This window comes from Phodopus roborovskii, unplaced genomic scaffold (genome assembly GCF_943737965.1).
Source record: "Phodopus roborovskii unplaced genomic scaffold, PHOROB, whole genome shotgun sequence".
Taxonomy (NCBI): domain Eukaryota; kingdom Metazoa; phylum Chordata; class Mammalia; order Rodentia; family Cricetidae; genus Phodopus; species Phodopus roborovskii.
In genome coordinates this window covers 8,511,098-8,533,043 of record NW_026126599.1, presented here as the reverse complement: position 1 = coordinate 8,533,043, position 21,946 = coordinate 8,511,098, and the positions used below count along the sequence as shown (strand labels likewise).

The 21,946-nt window shown below is 44.1% G+C and overlaps 1 protein-coding gene across 5 annotated transcripts in view; it reads left to right on the top strand.

Moving 5' to 3' along the window:
• Window positions 1–21,946, top strand: part of Fry (FRY microtubule binding protein) — a 356,445-nt gene that overhangs the window by 111,958 nt on the left and 222,541 nt on the right. The window lies entirely within an intron of this gene.

The following is a 21,946-nucleotide window of genomic DNA, read 5'->3' as shown; positions in this document are numbered from 1 at the left end:
AGATGATCCGCATTAGACCCAGAATATTTTTATAGTGGCAATGTGAATTTTGATGAGAGCACTAGCCAGGGCTTGCAAAGAAATTGGTGGTGCATGATGTTCTTTCAGGGAAATCACTGACCTTTCCCTTACATCACTGAGGTTGCCCTTTTTGTCTGTTTTTCAGTGGTCTATTTCAAAAGGTAGTATGGGTCTTCCAAAGCTTTGCATTCGAAACTGGTAAATGGATCTATTTTCTCCCCAGTTTACAGATCCTGGGGGATATTATGAACATGGGAAGGGATCATGTGTAGTCATAACCCATCTCAAACTATCTGCTAGCAGACACCATTACTAATATAATTATAGCTTAAACTTGTTCCTTACTGTACTGACAAAGCCTGAATCCCACTTTATCCTTCAAGTTCCCAAGGCATACTCTGATAAAGAATTAATACCTTTTAGTTCCTTTTAGTCTTGAGAAATGTTGTGTTTTGCTACCTGGCAGAAGTTCTCTGAGTTCTGTCTGTCTCCTGTGGAGGGAGGAGGGGTGGGACATCACTGATGCCAATCCTCAGGCGCTTGCTAACTCCTCTCCAAGATGGCATAGAATTGGCAAGCTTCTCTCCAGCTATGTGCAAGCAGCTCCCCTCAGCCTGGTGTATAGGAGCATTCTGACATACATTCTCTTAAACTTAGTTTATTATTTATGGGTGTTTTGTCTGCATGTGTGTCTATGTACCATGAATGTGTCTGATGCCTTCACAGGCCAGAAAAGGCATCAGATCCCCTGGAACTGGAGTTATAGATGGCTGTGAGCTACATGTAGGTGCTGGGAATTGAACCTGGGTCATCTGCAAGAGCAGCCAGTGCCCTTAACTGCTGAGCCATCTCTTTAGGCCCTTGAGATAATTCTCTCTCTCTCTCTCTCTCTCTCTCTCTCTCTCTCTCTCTCTCTGTGTGTGTGTGTGTGTGTGTGTGTGGGTGGGTGGGTGTCATCGTCGTCGTCATTGTAGTAGTTGTTATTTTAAGACAGGGTTTCTCTGTGTAGCCCTGGATATCCTGAAACTCTGTAGATCATGCTGGCCTTAAACTCAGAGTTCCTCCATCTGCCTCTGCCTCCTGAGTGCTGGGATCAAAGGTGTGCCTCATCACCACCAGCAAGGTACATTCTTAATCATATAGCAAAAACTATCTTCAAAGCAGGGGTTAGGGGGAAGGAAGTATGCTTCTTGGCCTTAATTCTGCTCTATTTCTGTATGCCAAAGCTCCCCTCGTAGACCCTTTTTTTCCTCTGGGAATGTGGGTTACACAGCTGAAACCGCAGTAAATCAAAGCTGGTCACCCAGACATCAGTGAGAGTGGTAGTGGCTGGCTCTGTGACAGTGACCTAATTACACAGAAGAACCCTGCTGATTGGCTCCACCTGGTAGCCATGGGGACAATCAAGTGTCACTTCAGAAACAGACAACAGGCCAGGGTGCTGTCCATGGTCAAAGCAGCCAAGCCACAAGTAACAAGCCTTCAAACTGACCACCCATAAGAGGGGGTTGTCCTTGTAAAGGCACTGCGATCCTTTGTTTTCTGTTGAAGGAGGAAAATTAAAGTTATATTTGCCTCCAAAGGCAGCAGGTTTCCTATTTCAGAAATAGTTAGGGTTAGTAAAACTATTAAAGCAGGGTTAAAATCACTTCAGCTGCTGATATGCTTGTGACCTAGCATGGTCCTTTTCTTCTTGATAACATTATTCTTTAGCTGTGATCTTTGTTCAGATAATTTGTCTAACTGTACACCCAGCTATCATGTTTTTACTTGACTGTCTTAAAATTCCAGGAATGTCTGTGTGACTCAGATTCTACTGAAAACTCCCTATGTACACCCCAAAGTCTAAAATTATACACCACAAGATAATCAGTATATAGAAGAGTACTTGCCTAACATGAGCGTTTCCTCTTTAATATTCTTAAGACCTTTAAAAATGGTTGTTTAAAATGTATATGTGTGTGCTCCTAAGTGTGTGTCTACGCACCACACACATAGTACCAGCAGAAGCCACAAGAGGGTGTTAGATCCCCTGTAACTGGAATTACAGTTGGTTGTGAGCTGCCAGGTAGGTGCTGGGAATTGAACCCAGATCTGCAAGAACAGCCATGTGCTTTTAACAGCTGAACCATCTCTCCAGCCCCTGATAGAGGACAGCTATCCCTGGTGAATGCTTGGAAGTCAGCATGTTCCTGCTCTTCCAACAGTACCTGATGACAAACTGATGGTTGACATGTCCTCTTTTGCAAAGCTGCCCTAACTGCACAGTGTTGCAGGTACAGACCAAATTAGGCAGACATGGCATTGCCTTCAATATTATAATCTTCCAAATCATCCACTGATTCCTGTTAACACCCCAAATAAGACAAGCCCCAGCCTTTCTCGGGGAAATGGAGAGAATATTAGTCTTGGGAAAAAAACAGTCTCATTTCCCTGTCAAACAGATTTCAGACTTACATCTTCAGATGTGAGTTATTTTCAATCAGTTGACAGTAAGGTGGTCCCGGTACACTTCTTCATTCTTCAGGGAAACTCCTCACCTGCAGAGTTGCTGTTAATTCCTCCACCTACCTATGAAACGCCAATATGGCCTTCGCCCATCTCTGAACAACCAAGCCCAAATCTGAAGAAGCTCACCCAGTGAGAAGCATGGGCACAGACCATTGAGGGTGCGAATAGACCTGATTCTATTTTATCAAAGAGTGTGGTTTCTTATAGAAACATACATGGCACACACTTCATGATGGTAGTGGCTGTTTGTCTTGCTACTAGCTTGTAGCCTTCTGAAGCCAAGACCACATCTTCCAGCACCCATGGAGGTACCACACAATGTTCAGGGAGTTAACTGGTGTGTGGAGTGAAGAAAGTCTTCTAGACATATACCCTGTTTTCAGAAGAATCGATAACATTTTCATTAGTAATACTCTCCATTGTCTATTAGACCTCATTGGTAAGATGTTGATAACAAACCATTCTTCACAGAATTGTGCAAACTAAACTAAACCAAAGAAGTCAGGCACCCTATAGTGATCTGTGCCTACTTGGAGCCAGCTTTTTGTTGACATTTTTGTTACTGTCATTTAAAATACAAGGTAAGAAAGAGGATGCCAGCAACATTTTACACTCTGTAGCTTTTTCCTAATTTTAAAAAAATTCTCCTTCCGGGATTGGAGAGATGGCTCAGTGGTTAGGAACGCCTGAGTCCAGTGGTTCCAGAGGGCCCAAGTCCGATCCCGCACTCATATCAGGCAGCTCACCACCTCCTGTAACTCCAGTTCCAGGGACCATACCCTCCCATCTGGCATCGCCAGGCACCCACACACTCTTGGTTTACATTCACACAAGTGCATACATAGACATAAATAAAAACAAATTTTTTTAATTTTATTTAATTTTATGTAACAGTCCAATTAAATGAAAACAAACATTTATACACAATATTTGGGAATTTGGGCGTCGTTCTTTCCAAACTACTTCCTGCTGGTAAGGGGCGCTGTCTTGGGGGATTCGAAGACGATTCAGATATCCTGGCTGTAGTCTGTAGGGCTGTTTTGTCCAGCTGTTTTGAATGTAGATAAAAACAAATTTTTAAAATTCTTTCTCCAGTATTATAACACTACGGAGATCTTGGGTTCAGTTGTGCAGAAAAATCAATAAAGAGGACCTATGTCTCCACGGATGTCATACCCGTTTGGAGAAACGGAATATGTGCCTAGAACAGTTATAGCTAATTACCAAGTACTGTACTGTGATGACATCATTAAACACTGGAGGGGATGGTAAGTCACCAGGAGACCCAGAAGCCTGTGGAATCTTAGCCCTTGAAGGGTAGAATTTTAATGAGCACAGAGGAGAAAAATTGGTCAGAGTTACCTTGAAAGATGTGATGTTAATTGTATGCTATATTTAAAAGAAATAGTCTATTCAGAGGTTGTTTACTTTAAATATATTTTTGTCAGTAAGGAATCATTTTAAGCAAAGTGTTCAAAGGCAAGAACTGGGTGAGAGAATATGTTATCTTTTGATGTTTATTCTATCATTTTACTGTTATCTTTTGTGATTTAATTTTTTATTAAGATGTTATTTTAAATTATTTTTACTTTCTTTTTTGATTGTTTGTTTTTTGTTTGTTTGTTTGTTTGTTTGTTTGTTTTTCAAGACAGGGTTTCTCTATGTATTCCTGGCTATCCTGGAACTCACTCTGTAGACCAGGCTGGCCTCAAACTCATAGAAATCTGCCTGCCTCTGCCTCCCTCATGCTGGGATTAAAGGCATGCACCACCATGCCGGTCTATTTTTAAATGTTTATGTGTGTTTCTGATGGTGATTTTTGTTGCCTTCATTTGTCTGCTGGAACTGACAAGACCACAAACAGGGAGTCTGGCTGCTGAGCCAGACATGAATTGGAAAAAAGCATCACCCATAACCATGCCACCTTCATCAGTAACCTGACTGATGAACTTCAATGTTCTCATCTTTAAAATGGGCATAATTCCTCGTTCATAAACACGACACACAAGTGTGTGGCTTGAGCGCAGTCATGGATGTAAACACCCATCAGGGTGCATGTGAAACAGAGTTAACACACATCTACTCTGTTGGTCAGGCAGCTGATTATTGAGGCTGGGATTCTCAGGTGATGTTTTTTGAGGGAGGGGGGAATGGGTGTGTGTGTGTGTGTGTGTGTGTGTGTGTGTGTGTGTGTGTGTGTGTGTGTGTTTTCCTTGTTTGTTTGGTTTTGCTTTCTACTACTCACTGGTTTCCAACCTATGTGAATCTTTAGGAAAGGGACATCCAAAGGCAAGGGCTACTCTGGCCCTTCGCAAAGGCAAGATGTAGCATGGCAGAAACTATGGAGAAAAACATAAAGGTACTTGTTTTGTTTGTTTTGTTTTTTTATTAGGTTCAAATAAGACATTCAGTCATGGAATCATTACACCTTATTAAAAAATGCATCTCATCGGGCAAGCATTCATTATGAGTAACCTGGAATTCACACTTTAGCCTCTCTGTCTATATAATAATGTGTCCAGATCATGTGAAGAGGGCATGAGATGTCCACACATGCTCTTTCTCGCTTTATCTCAGCTGTCCAGACTGGTGTGTACGGTTCATGTCTATTTTCACACGGGTAGGAGCTACCCTTCAGGGATGGCAGCCCACTTGCTCTAGAGCTCAAGCTTTCCATTTGGTTAGTTGATGTGGTTGCACTGGAATCCCAATCAGATATGGCTTCTACTACACAGATGCTGGCCTTTGCAACGTGCCAGGGCATACCTTTCCTTCAAATGCTGCTTTATGAAATGAGTTAAGTGACGGTTTTGAAGCCACTGAGCAGAATAATGAGCATTGCTGGACAGTTGTCACAGTATCTAGCATCTGTCCCCCAGAGCTTTCTATTTGATGATGAATTGAATGTGCAAAGCAGATCCACTGTCTGCAAATACTCCCTTTTAAAGGGACAGATCTCCTGAAGCAGACCCATTGTCTGCAGGTACTAGGGACAATTCTCCTGATCCCTTCACTGGAACCTGGGACTCTGGTGGGATGTATTGAACATAATCTACCCATGAGTACTGTGCATTACTTCCTGGGATTATAAATGTGTTTGATTCTCATCATCTATTTTTCTGAGCAAGCTTTTTAAACTGGTTGCCACCCAATGTTAGTAGTGTCTTTGGTCCCACCATGAATGGCAACAATCCTCCCTGAAGATACATATTTTGTAGAGACAACTAAAAGAAAAACAAAGGTACTGTATGCAAACTTTGGCATATGGTGGATTACTAAAGCTGCCATCTCAAATCTGTACATAGTATCTCTCTTGGCAAGTGACCAAATTTTAGCAAGTCGAAAATAAAGTTTATGGGAGCAGGTAAATGTTCAACATCTGCCAAAGTGAATGATGAAGAAAAAAATTATTTATTGAGGATGTTTATGTTGTTTAATTTCCTATACATCACTATGCATAGAATGCTGCAGTTTTAATTAAAAGTTTATTATTAAATTTTTTTATTTTATGTATATGGGTATTTTGTTTGCATGTGTTTCTGTGCACCACATATGTGCTATGCCTGCAGAGCCCAGAAGAGATTGTAGGATCCCCTGGAACTGGAGTTACAGATGACTGTGAGTACCATGTTAGTGATGGGAATTGAACCCAGGTCCTCTGTAAGAGCAGCCAATGCTCTTAACCACTGAATCATCTCTTCAGTCTAAGATGTAAGTCATGACAGTCTGCCTTGATTGGAGCTCACATTTGTAAGGAGTGGATATAAGAGGGAGCTCTGCCCTGTCCCTCTTTCTTTTACATTCAAGGACAGGCCTGTAAGTTTGACTGGTTTGGTTGGATGTTTGTTGTTGTTGTTTTAAAACTGAATTCCTGTGGGAAAGGATACAAGCTCATCTGCCAGTAAAGTCTGTGCCAAAAGGAACCTTTGGAATAACAACCGTAAAATGCTTGAGACTCTGTGAGATGCTGTTCTGTGAACACTGGCTGTCTTTAAGATCTATGGGCAGCCGCAGGCACAGCCAAGACCCACCATCTGCCACTGCTCTTGGGAGTAAGGGTAAGGAGATGATGATAATTTTTGATATTATTAATTATTCATCTTCAGGCATTTATTAAGACTCTACAGTCTTCTACCCTTGGAGCTCATGCTGGGAATTACACAGACATAAGAGACTGTGCTGGAGCCAGATGTACAGCTCCTTAAAAAGAAAAGAAAGGAAGGGGATGGGTTTTTAAATAAGCCATTTACAGGACTGGAGAGATGGCTTGGCAGTTAAGAGTGCTGGCTGCTCTTCTGGAGGACACTGGTTCAGTTCCCAACAACCAGTGTTCACTAGGCAATTAGCCTGTAACTCCAGTTCCAGGGAATCTGATGCCCTCTTCTGGCCCCCGAAGGCACACACACACACACACACACACACACACTTAAATAAAAATATTTTAAAAGAAAGCAATATTGAATATAACTTTATTTTTGCTCTTATATTAGGAGATGCAATGTGTAGCTAATACACTCAAGTTGAACAAATGCAAAATAGATCCTCAAAGAGAACAAAATATTTTCCAGAGAAATATATTAACACAAACCTTTCCTATGAGGAATAGTTGTGTTGTTTATCATCAAAGTAAAATCAGATTAATTACATTTCAACTTTGAAAAGTGTTCTTGAGTTGGGCAGTGGCTCAAACACCTTTAATCCCAAAACTTGGGAGGCAGAGGCAGGCGGATCTCTGTGAGTGTGAGGTCAGCCTGGTCTACAGAGTGAGTTCCAGGACAGCCAGGGCTACATAGAGAAACCCTGTCATGAAATGAGAGTAAAAGTGGTCCTTGAAGTAAGCTAAACTCCTGAGAATTAAGACACCCCTCAATGGCCTGGTCATCGGCTTAAATACCTCCATGATGAGAGACTCTATCCTGAGTCTCCACTTGGCTTAGTTACTAGTCATCTACTGTGTGCCTGTGCCTGATTCTATGGAGTTTGCATCTATCCAGAGATGCCAGACAATAGACAACTGACTAAGCAGGCCTGCTTGCAGATGCCTCAGTAAGAAGGTTTCCTTCCCATTTTAATTTAAATAGCTCTTTAAAGACCCTGATCTCAGGTCCAGTCACATTCTGGGGATGGAGTTTATTGCCTTTAGATTATTTTATTTTAGGTGTATCAGTGTTTTCCCTGCATGTATGTACACTGCACACATGCCTGGTGTCCATGGGTCCAGAATAGGACATCAGATTCCATGGAACTGGAAATAAGGGATGATTATGAACCACCATGTGGGCACTGGGAGTTAAATGTGGGTCCTCTGCAAGACCAGCCAGCACTCTAACCCACTGAGCCATCTCTCCAGCGCCCCAAGGATGGAGTTTACAACCTCAGAATATGAATGTAGGGAGATAGCACAGGTCCCTAAGCTTAAGCACATAGAATAGTGGGAGGAAGTCAGGCAGCGGCAGCCCCAGCCCATGATCCAGGCATAAATTACCTTCTCTGAGTTCAGCACTGTTGACTGAATCTGCAGTCGGATAAAAACCTGAGTCCCTAAGCACACTTGCTCCTAATGCTGTCACCCTTCCCCTCTGTATGTTTCATTCATTCATTCACTCACTCCTTCATTCATTCATTCAGTGACTCCCAAGAGCCCCCCTCCTGCCAGGCACACACTGGAGCATCATCAAGAGGACTGGCCAGTCTTTGTCTCCTTTGTAACTTACAGTGGGTGTCTGCTGCCTGGAGATCATCCTGAATTACTACCTCCCACTGACCCTTTCTTGCACATTACACTGTATGCACATGCACATCTGTTTACATGCGTGCATAGCTCTGTTACAGGCTATGATTTGCATATGAGTGAGACCACGTGGGCTGTCTTTCTTCCTGAGACTGCAAACACACGTCATGAAAGATGATAAAAAGCTAACTGATTTTCTAGGTTTAACACTCATTGATTTTTCATTTTGGGTGTGATGTGTGTGTGTGTGTGTTGGAGACGGAATTGATAGTGAAAGTGTAAGGTTCCGTGTGAACACTGCAGCTTCAAAATTGCTGTTCTAGCTGCATAGAAGTTCACTGGAGCCGGGCGTTGGTGGTGCATGCCTCTAATCCCAGCACTCGGGAGGCAGAGGCAGGCAGATCTCTGGGAGTTCCAGCCAGCCTGGTCTACAGAGTGAGTTCCAGGACAAGTCAGAGCTGTTCTACAGGAAACCCTGTCTCAACTAACAGAAACAAAAAACATTCACTGAGATGTACAGACTTTGAAGGCTGACTAATCTTGCTGCATTACAGTTCTCATTTGAAAGTCCTTTACTTTCATGAAGTTCTCATGGAAACTAATAAGAAATAAATTGGTAAAAAGCTGTCTGTAAGCAGGTGAGCAGCAAATGTGCAATTCCCCATGCTGGAGAATGAATGGCCATATCAGACACCTAAGCTGTGCCTTACCTTGGGTGGGAGTGGCTTTGGGCTCTTTTGGGTCTTTGTTGCTGTTTTTGCTAGGAGGTGTGGCCCAAATGCAGTTTGCCATTTCTTCTGCAATAAAATACTGTTTTGCATTTGATCTTGTGTCTCTCTAGACCTCAGCCATTAGAGAGACTGAAGGTCATTTGCTATTTTTAGTGCCCTCTACCCTCACCTCAGTCTCAACTGTAATCAGTGTGAAACCTCTGCCTTCATCCAACTTATGGGTGGGAACATCTAACGGGTCACAATAGCACCACTGTTCTTGCAGAACTAATATTTATATCCCTTCCATGCACACAGCCAAAGGGTTAGCCACCCTGTGTAAAAGGCCCTTCATTAGAAATATTATCAGAGTAAAGCCGCCCATGGCTGTTTCCTGAATCTTGAACTGAATGCTCCCCAGGCTGTCTCATTTACTGCAAAGGCCTTTCCAGTCATCTGCTTGAATCTTAAAAGGTCAAATCCATTTCAAGTGTCTCTTTCATCAGGTTGGAGAAAGAAAGTTGTTTTCAGGCTTAACCAGATAGAAGTCCATTTGCAAAATAGAACACGTGCATTTTGCACTGCCAAGGTTCCCAGAGGGGCCCAGCAGCTCTGTGTGGTCCTAAGCTGCAATGAAGACCATGTCCAGTCGTCAATGCCAACTTTGGGATGCGCTAGCGGCCCACCCTCTGCCCTGGGTTCCCAGCTTTACTGACCTGTCTGCACTCACCACCCTCTCTTAGCCTGCCCTCACCAGAAGACCCACCACAGGCACCCCAGATCTCCCACTGTGTGTACACAGAATGCCCTTTCTGATCTAGAGAAGGGGCATTTCATTCCATTTGGAAACCTAGGGCATAAGCAGATCTGCTGAGACATGAAGGCGCCTGGGGAGCCATGGGCTTTCTTGTAGCACGGGCTTGGGTGTCTTTTCCTTTCTTTTCTTTATATATGTTTATTTGTATTTTATGTACATTTATGTTTTGCCTGTATGAATGTCTGTGTGAGGGTGTCAGATCCCCCGAACCAGAGATATAAATAGTTGTAAGCTGCCATGTGGGTGCTGGGAATTGAAACTGGGTCCTCTGGAAGAGCAGCCAGTGATCTTAATAGGCTTGGCTTTCTTAAACTTTGTATGCTCAAAACTCCTTTACCTCTGAGAAACTTTAAACAACTTCCAGTGTATAGGTATGTAAAATAGCTATATAAATCAAACATTGGCTGACAAGAGATCATAAAGGAATTTATTTGAAAATTAGTGCTTTGATAAACTTACGGTTTTACCAGTTTTAATGACTACAGCAAGTTTGCATGCTAATGAGAGGATCCTCTGGAAGAGCAACCTATGTTCTTAATCTGCATCAGGTGGCTCACAACTGCCTGGAACTCTCTAGCTCCTGGGCTCATCCCCTTTAAGGAAAGTTAGGGAGCTGTGGTGCCCAGCACAGAGCTGGGGCTCACCTATCAGCACTGGTGGCTCAGGAAGCCTCCCTCATAACTGATTACTCTTCGATAGACAACAAAATGTTGTCAGCTAAACCGTATATGAGAATATTTGGCTGAGTCTATCTCTCCTCTGTGTGTGTGTGTGTGTGTGTGTGTACATGCATGCACCCACAAGCGTGCATATTGTACATGTTGGTGCTTGTGGATACAGGTTTCATTTTATGAAAATCGAAGAGAAATTTAGAGAAATGTTTTAATGGAAGAGCTTGGGACCAACCTGGTGGGTCCCCTCCTCTCAGTCTATCACAGAAACTGTTCTGAGACACCCTACCAGTGCTGTTGTTTGCATCCTACCCCGCCCCATGCACGCGCGCGCGCGCGCACACACACACACACACACACACACACACACACCCTCCGCCGTGGAGCACAGGCTGTGGATAAGGGCCAGTATGGAGCAGAAGAGCTCCTGCCCTTGCAGATTTCCCTACGCCTACATGTCTTTACTCAGGCGCTATCCCTAGGTAGTAGGTGATGAGATAAAGCAAGAAGTGGATGAGTTTCCCTCCTGGGGCCAGGCTTGTTTTCAGTTTTAGCTTGCCTCTGGCTCCTCTTGGCACATGCCTGGGCATTGCACATCCTTAGACATGACAGTTAGTTTTGTTTTTTTGTTTTGTTGGTTTTCATCCCAGTTACAATGCAAACAGATCACTGTTTTCCCAGTGTTTAAGTGTGCCAGGAGCAATAAAGCCACCTGGGTAGGAACAGAATGTGCAAAGGGGTTAGGCTTAGCTGGTGCCAACCCAGAATAGCCCTAGCTGTCCACCATCCTGTTAGGTACCACAGGGATTGGGGAGAGGTCTCAGATAACTGGCTGCTTTAGAAAATGACCCCATTTTCATTCTCAGGGTTCTGCGTAGAAGCTCACAATCAGTTGTGGGGGATCTGACACCCCCTTCCAGCCTCCATGGGCACTGTACATATACAGAGCAGAGACATCCTATTTGACTACTTCATATTCTTGATCTATAAAATCCAAAACGCTAAGGCGTATTAATTAGCTGGCCAACTATTGGCAAGAAAAGCATCCATTTGGGATGTTTCTTTATGGATGCCCAGCTAGATGGTTTAAGATGGTTTGCTCCAGTAAGGCTGGGCCTTCCCACTTGCAAGCAAACATTCCAGGGTTTACAGTCCCATCTTCCTTATTTCCAAGGGTTGAATATGCAGCATTTAAAGCAAGTTTAGATTTCAAAATTGGCTTCAGAAATCTCTACACTTTAATAACAACATATCCCATTCTGTTGTGCAATGTTTTGTTTTAATGAATTTGGCTTACAAGGGTTATGCTTCTGCCCTTTGCTTCTTCCCATGAAGACCCCCAACCCTGCCACTTTGCTCCAGCACCCATTATCTTTCTTACCCATCTGACAGTTGGGAGCAAGACGGACCCTCTTGCAAGAACAAACCATTTTGGTGTACGTTTTGTAAGCCCTTGCTGTCCTTGAAAATCCAAAAGGACAGGAGAACACCCACATGTGTTAACTGTGTTTCTTGGGCTGTCTTTTCTTAGCCTCATAGGAATACTGTGGTGGGGGCAGCTTGTGCCCATTGTACAGACAGATGATCCAACCCCAGAAAGCTTCAGAGAGCTTTAAGTCCATGTTAGGCCCGGCCTTGAAAACCACGCTTTTTCTCCTGCCTAGACACCCATGAGACAGCCATCCCCACTGGAGGTGTGGGCTGTGGCCTGGCTCTAGATCATGGTTCTCTGTGGTGTGGCAGGCAGGTGTCTTTGTCTCAGAGCCTGATACAAGGGGTTTTTGTCACTACGTGGAGATGGAGCAGCAACCCAAAGGGCAAGATGCAAATCGGAAGGTACCTGGTGACCAGCCTTCCCGAAGTGACTGACACACTTGTCCAGGGCGTCAAAGTGTCACGTCAGCAGCTCGTGTGTCACAAGGCTACACAGATGCCAACCTACTCAGCTCTCACACATTTCCGTCATTCCAGAAAGAAACCCCCTGACTATAAACCAGATTCCCCACACCCTTTCCAGTAACCCTGGCAACAGCCAGTCTGCACAGCCTGCAGTGTTTCTCTGGAGTCTTACCTATTCTGTATATTTCTTTCCTTTTTTTTTTTTTTTTTTTTTTTTTTTTGACACAGGGTTTCTTTGAGTAACAGCCTTGGCTGTCCTGGAACTCTATCTGTAGATCTGTAGATCAGTCTGGCCTTGAACTCTCAGAGATCTGCCTGCCTCTGCCTCCTGAGTGCTGAGATTAAAGACATGTGCCACCACCACCTGGCCTGTATATTTCTTATAAATGAGTTCATAAAATTATGAGTACCTGTGCCTTTAATCCTAGCAGTCGGGAGGCAGAGGCAGGTGGATCTCTGGAAATTTTTGGCCAGCCTGGTCTACAGAGCAAGTTCTAGGACAGGCTCCAACGCTACAGAGAAATCATATCAAAAAAAACCAAAAAAAAAAAAAAAATAGTTTTTGTCAACCTGGTACAAACCTCAGACATACTTGGGAAGAAAGAAGCTCACCTCCGTCTCACTGGCCCATGGGCGTGTCTGTGAGACATATTTTTAATTGCTAATTGGTGTGGGGGGGCAGCCTACTGGGGGTACTGTATCTCTGGGTGGGTGGGTGGGCCTGGGCTATATAAGGAAGGCAGCTAAGCAAGCCAGGGGAAGCAAGCCAGTCAGCAGTGTTCTTCTGTGGTCTCTGCTTCACTTCCTGCCTCTGGGTTCTCCAACACTCAGGGGAAGACTGGCAGATCCCTGGAGTTCATTGGCCAGGCAGCAGGCTCAATCAGTGAACTCCAGATTCAATGGAAGACCGTGTCTCAGAAAATAAAGTGGGAAGCCATGGAGGAGGACACGTGATGTCAACTTCCGGCCTTCATACACTTGCACACGCATGCACACCAACACATGCATAGACCACCGAATTCCACTCCTGACACATGAAAATTTACAGTACAAAAGTAGTAGGAAGCGGGGGCTGGAGAGATGGCTCAGTGGTTAAGAGCACTGACTGCTCTTCCAGAGGTCCTGAGTTGAATTCCCAGCACCCACATGGTGGCTCACAACCATCTGTAACAAGATCTGGTGCCCTCTTCTGGCCTACAGGAACACATGCAGGCAGAACACTATATACACAATAAATAAATAAATCTTTAAAAAAAATAGTAGAAAGTGCTAGAATTGGTCTGTCAAAGAAAGAAGCCTCTAGCCACTGATGAATGTCATGCTCTTGGACTGTGGTTTACATGTGCCATAAAATGCATGGGGTATTTCAAATATTTAATACAAAAGAAGAATATTAAATCTCACATTAATAGTTTTAAATCTGTTGCATACTGAAATGATAATGTTGTGGAATATTGGGTTAAAGAAAACATTGAAATTTCCCACTTATGTTTAGTTATCCAAATGTTGCTCAGATTTTGGAGAAGCCTATGCTGCTACATTGAGCATCACTGGTCTCACATTGTGGCTCAAGGCCAATTTGAGTGGTAACCCATGACTACCAGTCATCAAAGTTAAAATTGCTGCTGTTTCTTTGGTGTGTCCTCACCGGAAGAAAAAAAGTTACGGTGGCCCTGTAACTTTTGTTTCCCCATTAGTAATAGTAGTTTAAAAGCCAATGAGTAAGAGGATCTGCTGTGTTCATGTCAGACTCAGCTTGAGACTGATACATTTCTCAAGAGAAAGGCTCGCTGTAGGGTCTTCCTTCTGACAGTCCAGTCACAGGGTCTCATCCATGACCCTGGCCCTTCGTCTTCAGCTACTGGGAGTTTTAGTGAATGCAATATGAACTGTGTGAAGAGTGGTGTGCAGAGGGGAGGGTTGATAGGCAAGGCTGGTATCTAAATAGAATTTCATAGGGGAGAAAAGGAGCTAATTGGGGAGAAAAGGAGGTGGAAAATAAATCTCGAGGCAGGGTGGAGTATTCTCCGGCTGCCGTTACCACCCATCCTGTATTTATCCAGGGGCGGGAATGACATTTGGATAAAATTCAGGCAAACCACTAGCACATTCCTGGAGTTGGTGGACGGCCATTTACAGAGGCGGGACACCCCTAGTCTGTCCCTAAACTAACATTGCCAGTCCAACAGGCTGGTCCCACGACCAGGAAGGTATCCAAGAGCAGGGAGACTCTGCTGTCTTCCACATCTTGCCCTGGTGGAGCACTGAGCATCTCATGCTAGTATCCTGGGGTGACAAACCTTCCCAGCCATATACTTTCCTTTGAGAAGTGAAAACAATTTCACGGGAAGGGCACATAGTGGAACGGTTTGTGTACCTCATAGAAAAGAAAGAGGGGGTTAAACATGGAGGTAGAGAATTGTGGCTTGTGGGGTGGGATCTGCCCCTGAACTTGGGTTTTCTTCTAGTTAACATGGCTGAGGGCCAAAGTCATGCCCCCCCTACACCCCACACCCCTCCTGCATCTCCTTGGGCTTCTCTGGGTGACCTCACCCAGCCTGCCTGTCTGCAAAGCCCATTACTTTCACCTCCCCTCTGACTGTGTCACTGAGCTTGGCAGTTGGAACCTCTCTCCCCACCAGCCTCTGAGCTGAGCAGCCTCCCCTGGTCCAGTTTCTGACGGCCCCACCCTCCTACACAAAGCCCGGACTGTTACTCACATAGGTTGGTGATGTCCCACCCTTTCTGAAAACATGCGTCGTCCATGGCTCTCTGTCCTACAGAGCTGACTTGTCAGTAACATACACTCTCCAGTGTGTCTGAGCCCTGCCTGCAGTGGACACATTGCTGTGTGAGCTTCTGAAGCCCCGCTCCAGGTTGACAACCTTTTAAAAGGTGGGGGGCCTGGGGTTCAGCACCTGGGAGCTTCGGGTACAGGTGACCGTTTGTGGACTCTGAAGATACAGTAAGAGTGTTTAGAGAGATAGATGTAGCCAGAGCACATGATGCTCTCTGTACTTTCAGTTCCCACTGTCCTTAAGCTCCAGGAAAATAACCTGGCTTCATCTATTTCTACCCACCCTGGACTTATAGGAGTTCCTTGGTGTCTAGTTCTGTCATTTCCTCTAAAATGAATAGAGCGCTCTCATATCGCCTCAATTAATCTCATGGTAAACCACTTGCTTGCTTCAATCGGTTAATTTATCATTCTTACCCCCACCCCCAATTTTGCAGTTCTAAGGATATCTCCTGCCAGCCAATCAGTGTGTGCCTTCATGAATACCTTGAACACTTGCCTTATCCAAAACACATCAAGAAGGTGGACTTGTTGCCAGAAATTAAGTCCTGTGATTTATCACCCAGCATGCAATTTTCCTCTTATTCTGGTTCCTCCCCCCAAATATGGAAAATAAATGGCAGCTTGTGCACAGAAACACTGGGATGGTTTTAGAGAAATAATTTGCCCAGGATCATGGCACCAGGTCCAAAACAGAAGCAGAGTAAACCTTCCTGATCCCTGGTGTTTCAGCCTTTGTTGATAGCACTGTAAACGTGCAATTACACATAGAAGGAAAGCATCACAGTATACATTGAAGTGTAAGTACTGTATCCGTTCATTTTCCATTGCTGTGATAAAACACCATGGCCAACAGCATCTGATGGAGGGAGCAGCATGGTGGCAGGTGGTTGGAGAGGGAAGCTGGCTGATCACGTTTGAGGCCACAACAGGTAACAGAGAATGAACTGAAAATGGGGTGGGACTATACTCCAAGCCCCCACTGGTGGTGTACTTCCTTCAGCAAGGCTGCACCTCCTGAAGCTTCCATAACCTCCCTAAGTAATGCCACTAACTGGGAACCCCGTGTTCAAATACTGAGCCTGTGGGGGCCAAAAGTAGTAAGTGTAGCACAAATCTAGGGACTGGAGAAAGACTGGCTGCTTCGGTAAAATTTGGTTCCCAGCATCCACATGGTGGCTCGCAACCACCTATAACTACAGTTCCAGAGGATCCAATGTCCTTTCCTGGCCTTCTTGGACATTGACACACATCATGGACATACATACACATACCTGCAGGCCAAAAGGCCAAATACTACCCATATATACATATACATACATACATACATATATATATATATGTGTGTGTGTGTGTATACATACATACATATAATCTTCTATATATGTGTGTACATACATACATATAATCTAAAAATAAGAAGTTACACACACACACAGGTGTGGTATACATGAGTTATAGTAGCTCTCAGGGATGGCAGGATTTCTGGGTTCCCTCCCTCTGCAGCAGGTAGAACCCCTTTCTCCCACTTCTTCTCCTCTGACTGTAAGCTTACAGGGACATTTTGTACCTGACACTTGTCACTTGCCTAAGTGCTCTCTGACTAGCAGGACCATGTGAGCCACCTTAACTGACAGATGCATGAGGAAACCTCAACAGCTTTGCTGACAGCACATGGATGTGTACAAAGCACAGACACAACTTCGACATATGATGGTGCCCCACCCCCTCTATCTAACTCATGGATTCTGAATATTTTTTTAAGTCACAGTTCAGTGTCTGGAGCAGTCTGCGGAGAGGCCCAATTCTCCTTTCCCAGGGTGGACCCCTCAGGTGGCTGGCACCATAGTTCCAGTTTATTTTATTGCTATTCCTAGGCCAGTCCAAGAGGTGCCCAGCAGCCACTTCATCTCAGTGGCACAGTGTAACCTGAGGCTGTTAAATGCTTAATAATTGTCACTTGTCACCTTGGTAAACAATGGGCATGTGGAGGGCTGGTCCCTGTGCTCACAGGAAATGAGATGGGTCACCTTTTCCCTCACTTCCTGCCACCATTTCTCAGGGTCTTTACTGCCTTAGGCTTAGAGAGACAACTTCCTTATGCAAGAGCCCCACACCTAGTTCATTTGTCTTGTGTTTCCGTATGAAATTCCTTTGCAGAGGAGCTGAGTAAAGAAGGATTTAAAACTGGCCTCTGCTGCTATTTTTAAAATGCAAACCATTTTAGGAAACATGATTTTCCCTGTTTGTGTCTGAATCTACTCAACAACAAACTCCGCCTTAATGAAATTCTGTTGCATTCAGAAAAGTTAAATGTATTTCAATCCATTGGGGAGAAAATTATTCACAGTGGAAAGGAATTAAACCAGTGTTTTCAACACTCACAAATCAAGTTCTGAGTGGCTTTGTGTATGTCAGTTGGGGTTTTATAAGGAGCAGGTCCATACTTCCCACGCTGACCTTGTCACAGGCTGTGGAAGCTTTCACAGGCTTCCCTAGTTAAAATCTCTTCACTCAAATAGATCAGCAAATGCTGCATTAAAAATGGATCAGAGAAAAATTTATCATTTATTCTAACACTTGATTCTCAGGCTATCTCCTTGTGAGGCTTCTTTTTCCATCCCCATACTTAAAGAAAAAGGATGGCTTTGGGGCACATGGCTCAGTTGTAGAGCATGTGCCTGACACATCCAGGGTCCCCAAGTTTGATCACCAGCACTGCAAAATGATGGGGGGGGGGCTGGGAGATGATATTTGACCTTGTCATCAGTGAGATCAGCTCGTGCTATTTGAACTCAATCTAGGCGATGCTTAATTTGCCTCAGAACAGATTGTGTTGTCATTTGCTTGTTTTTCAAGATAGGGTTTCTGTGTGTGTCCCTAGCTGTCACAGAACTCACTCTATAGACCAGGCTGGCCTTGAACCAGAGATCATCTGCCTCTGCCTCCTGAGTGTTGGGATTAAAAATGTGCGCCACCACCACTGCCCCGATGAGAACAGACCTTTTTTGAAAATTACATTTACTTATTGATCTAAGTGGGCATGTTTGGAGGCCAGGCATCAACTTACAAGAGTTGATTCTTTCCTTCCAGCATGTGGGTTCTGGGGTTGGAGCTCGGGTTACCAGGCTTAGTGGCAAGCCTTCTTATCCCCTGAGCCTTGATGCTGGTCCCTCAGAAGTTTTCATGTAAAATCATGGGACTGTAGCATGCATCAGATTTCTTTGGATCTGACACCGCTTCTGTGTTTTTGTTTCTTTGGGTTGCTTGCAAAGTATCTCTCCTCTACCTAACTCTATGACAGAGACTGCATGTGGTACTCACCAGCACCTGTCCACAGGGAAAGGTGACACACTCCACCCCAATGCAATCAACTCAGCCAGATGCTTGGAAACAGCTGGGTAATGGTTTCTGAGGCAGGCAGCCTCAAGACAACATTTGTTCTCCTACTTTACTTTTTTAAGTCCACACAATTTAGCCTCAAGTAATTGTCCAAAATGCTAGGAAAGCATAAATAAAATATGAATTAGAATACAAACTCATTATACTTCTGTTTCATTTGTGTGTGTGTGTGTGTGTGTGTGCATGTGTGTGTGTGTGTAAATCTCAAAATAACTTGTGAGACTTGGTTCTCTCCTTCCACCACATGGGTCCCAGGGATCGAACTCAGATCATCAGGCTTGGTGGCAATCACCTTTGCCAGCAGAGTTGTCTCACTGGCCCTGATTGTGCTTCTGTTAGCAGATAATCTTTGATAGGTATGAAGAGTGTGTTCACTTAGCTGCTAACATGTTTACAATTTGAGGACTATGTGTTGGGAGACAGAGCTTTTGTGGAGGGACAGAGAAGCAGATGGCTGTAGCAGGGATCAAGGCAGGGGAATGGCAAGTGGCATCGATTCTCAGAATTAGTCCAAGTACCTTCTACTTCCCTCCCCCTGCATTGTCACCCAGTAAGTGGGGACACTGGGGACATATGGATCCACCTGCCCATACCTGTGTCTTGATCCTAAGATGCACACTATGCCCCTGGTCTGTGTCTCCAGCTCATGCCATCCTTCAGCAGGGTAGCAAAGTCCTTTCTACCCTTGACGTGGAAAGCAGAGTCGGGCTGGATTTTCTCTGCAGTCATCTGACCTCCACTCCAGGTCAGGAGTCCCTGTAGAGACACAACCTGTACAGTGAGTCAGGTTACTGTGAAAAATAGTTGCATCTTTCTCTCCACTCTTCAGGGGACTGCAAAGACCCAGGGAGCAATTCATCATGCAGGAAAAAGCTGGGGACATGGGCAGTGACTAGGCTATCAGCTATCAGGGGTTCTGGGCGCCGCTTCCTGAACTTTCTCTAGGGAAGTTGACTCTAGTCTCGCTTTGCAAACTGACAGTGATGAGATGACGGCGATGATTTAGTGGCAAATGACAGTATGAGCTAGATGTGAATTGTATTAGCCATTTGACTTTCACCTTAGACTTCTTTAAGTCTCCTTTTTCTCATCCAGAAAGCGGACTCACAGTCCCTGTCTTGCAGGTTTGAAGTGAGGATTAAATATGATTTTTAAATATGTACTTTAGCACAAAGTGTATGTCCTGTAAATATAGTTGATCTCATCAATGGCTAGCCTGTGTCTCGGGCTACTTTCTGCCCCCCACAACCCCCCCATACAACTCTCCCACCCACCCTGTCCTTTGATAGCATTTTTGGCAGCCCTCCACTTTTCCTCTTATCTTTCGGTCAGCCCCCAGTGTCTGTTCACTGTCTAGTCTCTGAGAGACTTTTAAGCATTGAGCCCTCAGACTTTTAGGGACATGAGAGAGCTGGAGGTCGCCTTAAGTGACAGCTAAAGTCAGGAAGCAAGCCAGGGACACGTTCTGATTTTATTGTTTTACTTCAAAGAGCCTTTGTTTAGGCGTCTACAGTTTTGTTTTGTTTTCATAAGCCATTCCCACAGGAGAAAGGTGACAAAGTGGTGCAGCTTTATCCCAGCTTGTAGCGGGTTTCATTCCCTTTGATTTGCCAACCTTTGAGTGGATTAAAGGCCTCTTCTGTTCATTTAGGACAGATATCCTCTTTTTAAAAATTTATTTTTATTTTATGTGCATTGGTGTTTTCCTGCATGTATGTCTGTGTGAGGGTGTCAGGCCCCCTGGAACTGGAATTCCAGACATTTGAGAGCTGCCATGTGGGTGTTGGCAATTGAACCCCCGTCCTCTGGAAGATCAGTCAGTACTCTTAATGGCTGAGCCATCTCTCCAACTCAATATATAGCCTTTTTAAAGGTACTAAAATAAATGATGGGGGCCTGATACAAAACAGCCAATCCACTCTTCACAGGAAAAACTAAACGCTATTAATTTTTTTCTTCTAAATAAATGTAGTTTTTATCATAGCTTCCTTTGAAATGCAGTGGGGATTTTTCTAAAGGATTTACCCATTTCTATTTTATGTGTACTGAGTGTTTTGCCTACATGCTTATCTGTACACCATGCATGCAGTACCTGTGGAGACCAGAAGAGGGCATTGCACCCCTGGAACCCAAGTAAGGGATGGTTGTGAACTGCCTGCCATGTGGGGACTGGGGACTGTGCCTGGGTTCTCTGGAAGAACAGCTTGGCCATCTCTCAAGTCCCAAAATAAGATTTTTAAAATGTATATATTTAAGGCTGGATATAATGATGCACACCTGTAATTCCAGCACTCTCGAGGCAGAGGCAGGCAGATCTCTGTGAATTCAAGGCCAGCCTAAGCTATACAATGAGTTCCAGGACAGCCAGGTAGACACAGAGAGACCCTATCTCAAAACAAACAAATACTTAGAGGGACAATATAGAAGAGCTTGTTTACTTATCACAATGACTCCAACCTGCTGTCCTCCAATAATTACTACTGGTGTTTAAAAGCAATATACCTTCTAATTCACAAAAATAGCTTTACCTCAGGAAAAGTGAATTCAGTATAATGAAAACAATAAATAAAATAATAAATTAGTTTAGTAAGTAAAAATATGAGAGTACTATGTGTAAGACACAGAGTTAAACCTTTCTCATAAGGTTATTTACTCTTTTCCAAAACACTAGGAAGTGGGTGCATTGATTATGCCCACTGTAAGGATGAGGGACTGAGATTTAGCAAGGTTAATGATTTTTCTCAGGCTTCAGTGCTAAGGAGCTGGTGTCAGGTGGGAATCAGGACCTCCTGAGGGCCAAGGTAGCACTTATTCAGTATGGCTGCAGCCTGTTCATCCACTGCGTGGTAAGATGGGGAGTGCCACCCAGTTCTTAATTGATATTTTTGAAGGAAAGCCTTCAGAGCTCGTATGTCCTCAGAGATGCTGATAAAATGAGCTCATCCCTAAAGTATGCATATGAATTAGAAAGACCTCTTGCCTGTGACTGACTTGGGGGCTAAAACCCTGGGTTGTGTCAGGATTAAGAGTGATTAAGTGCCTGCCTTCCAGTAATGTGAATGGTTTTCAAATGAGCTGAGAACCTAGGACATTTCTATAAATGTTATTTAGTTTGATTTTGAAAGTTCTTTGCCTACAATATAAAACTTATATTATCTTTCCTTTCATTTCTCAGATGAGTTAGTTAATTGGGAAGTCTTGTTGGGTTGGGCTGGTGGGGGTTGGAGTTTGCACATTTGTGTGTGTGAGTTTTAAATAAGTATTACATATCCATTCTGCTGGAAACTCTCAATCATGAATACACTGGGAGAGGAGGGCCAAATGGCTTATAGGATGACTGGTCAAACCTCATCCTGATAGTGCATAGCCAGTCATTATTAAAATACA